The following is a 2,500-nucleotide window of genomic DNA, read 5'->3' as shown; positions in this document are numbered from 1 at the left end:
TTAACCTAACACACGTTGTGCCTTAACGTAACCCACGTTGTGCCTTAACGTAACCCACGTTGTGCCTTAACGTAACCCACGTTGTGCCTTAACGTAACCCACGTTGTGCCTTAACGTAACCCACGTTGTGCCTTAACGTAACCCACGTTGTGCCTTAACGTAACCCACGTTGTGCCTTAACCTAACCCACGTTGTGCCTTAACCTAACCCACGTTGTGCCTTAACCTAACCCACGTTGTGCCTTAACCTAACCCACGTTGTGCCTTAACGTAACCCACGTTGTGCCTTAACGTAACCCACGTTGTGCCTTAACGTAACCCACGTTGTGCCTTAACGTAACCCACGTTGTGCCTTAACGTAACCCACGTTGTGCCTTAACGTAACCCACGTTGTGCCTTAACGTAACCCACGTTGTGCCTTAACGTAACCCACGTTGTGCCTTAACGTAACCCACGTTGTGCCTTAACCTAACCCACGTTGTGCCTTAACCTAACCCACGTTGTGCCTTAACCTAACCCACGTTGTGCCTTAACCTAACCCACGTTGTGCCTTAACCTAACCCACGTTGTGCCTTAACCTAACCCACGTTGTGCCTTAACCTAACCCACGTTGTGCCTTAACCTAACCCACGTTGTGCCTTAACCTAACCCACGTTGTGCCTTAACCTAACCCACGTTGTGCCTTAACCTAACCCACGTTGTGCCTTAACCTAACCCACGTTGTGCCTTAACCTAACCCACGTTGTGCCTTAACCTGCTCTGTAATTGGCATATGACACGTTACATTAATCTAGTGTTGTCTAACCACAACCCTCTGAATATAGTTCGCTACTCGCACCGCCCACCCTCTTGTGTGTCGTTTCATGTTGAACACTTCGCAAGTGTTGCTTACTTTTTACATGCTCCCGCTGTACACTGTAATGTGGACAACTGCAGGATGTACATCGCCCCCCCCCCTCCACCCTGCCTTCGCACGCTGGTCGTTCAGGTGCTTGCGTGTTCAATGCCCTTCGCAGCTGTTCACTGGCATTCGCATGTCGAAGCGCTCAGTCTACGTCGTGGTACGGCCTGTGTCCACTGTCCGCTGATATCGTAAGCTTAATCCTCACATTGTACTGCACATAGGTCCGTATGTACTGAATGATACGCTGTGGCACATGTGTGACCGTACGACTGCGCCCAACAACAGCGAACCATACGGTCCAAATGTTGTGCACTCAGCCACGTGCCGTCTCCCCATAACAGCTACATTGCAGTGTGGTACGCCATAGAGACGTGTGGGAGTAACGGACGCCCTGGATGGCGATCAGCATGAGCCGTCTGTTGATGTAGTGGCGCGTGTATTCAAACGTAGTCGTCTCTTCTCACACAGTGTGATAGCATGGTGCACCGCGTTCCACATCTGCGACATGGTACAGATGCTGGTTGACAGTCGGTCTCGTAATGGACATCGCATACGTAGGGGGCCACCTCCCACGTGTTCTCTAGTCGTGCACATTTTGTTGCGTGTATGTGGGCAGACGTAGTGTGTCGTGACACCTAACAGACAGGTATGCAATAATCGTTGCATTTGCAAACTGGGATGGACGTCTACGTTTGCTGGTGACGTGACGCAACGCAAATGAACAACTGGTAAACCCATTGTGGTGCGGTTGTTGTTGCTGGAGGTAAATCAGTAAGGGCAAATCTGTGTGTGAAGCGATACGCGGCGGTGGCTGGGTGGGACCGTCCCCGGCCGGTGAGGGGGGGCCGCCCGGCGTGCTGGCCGCGCGGTGCGTGGGCGCACGCGCTACAGCCGGCTGGTGGGGGCGCCCAGTGGCAGGCGCGCCGGCCGACGGACGCGGCAGGCGGCGCAGCTGCGCGCCGGGGCACCCTGCGCGCGGCGCCGGGCGGCCAAAGTGGGTCCTCGCGGGCCCGGTGCGAAGCGCGGTGGACATCTGCAGTGTGCTGGTCCGACTGAGGACTGTGTGCGTTGAGGATGCGCCGCCGCCCGGCACTCGGCGCCGCGACGCCGTCTGCTGCTCGGTCGCCCCAGCGGTTCTCGCTGGTGGTTTGTATCGCAGTTGTGCAGACGTGTTGGCACGTGCGCTGTGCTGGGAGAGTTCGCTTCGGCACCCACGTGGGGCCTTTGCCCTTCTGTGGCGCTGGCGTTGGAGCTGCCGGTCACCGTAGGTGGCGCGTGTTGTCTCCCGCCGGCAATGCCACGACAGCACGCTCCCGGGCCTCTGTCGGCAGCGGCAAGCTCAGTTGGGAGCACGGGTGGTCGCACCTAAAGCGTCTACTCGCCTAACTCCGGGCGATTGCGCCTCTCTCGAACCCGACCAAGTACTTAGGACGGCGCTGCGCGCCGCCGGGACCTGAGAGGGTTTCGAGGTGTATTGTGCAGGGGAGCTCAGCCTCCTCCTGTTTGCAGAATAATTGAGCGGACGCTTGCGTGTTCGCGCGGGCCCCTGGGACACACTCCCGGGCGGCCGGCTGCTCAGCTCTAGTTGACGCAGCTC

General features: G+C 57.1%; 1 non-coding gene across 1 annotated transcript in view; it reads left to right on the top strand.

The window, feature by feature from the left end:
• Positions 1-2,498: 2,498 nt before the first annotated feature.
• LOC126110992 (small subunit ribosomal RNA) overlaps positions 2,499-2,500 on the top strand; it is a 1,909-nt gene continuing 1,907 nt past the window's right edge. Inside the window, exon 1 of the ribosomal RNA XR_007524074.1 lies at positions 2,499-2,500. This exon is cut by the window's right edge and continues 1,907 nt beyond it. This is a non-coding gene — a ribosomal RNA (small subunit ribosomal RNA).

The sequence above is a fragment of the Schistocerca cancellata genome, unplaced genomic scaffold, assembly GCF_023864275.1.
Source record: "Schistocerca cancellata isolate TAMUIC-IGC-003103 unplaced genomic scaffold, iqSchCanc2.1 HiC_scaffold_51, whole genome shotgun sequence".
Lineage (NCBI taxonomy): Eukaryota > Metazoa > Arthropoda > Insecta > Orthoptera > Acrididae > Schistocerca > Schistocerca cancellata.
The sequence above is the reverse complement of the archived record's forward strand: the minus strand, read 5'-3'. Positions and strand labels throughout refer to the sequence as shown.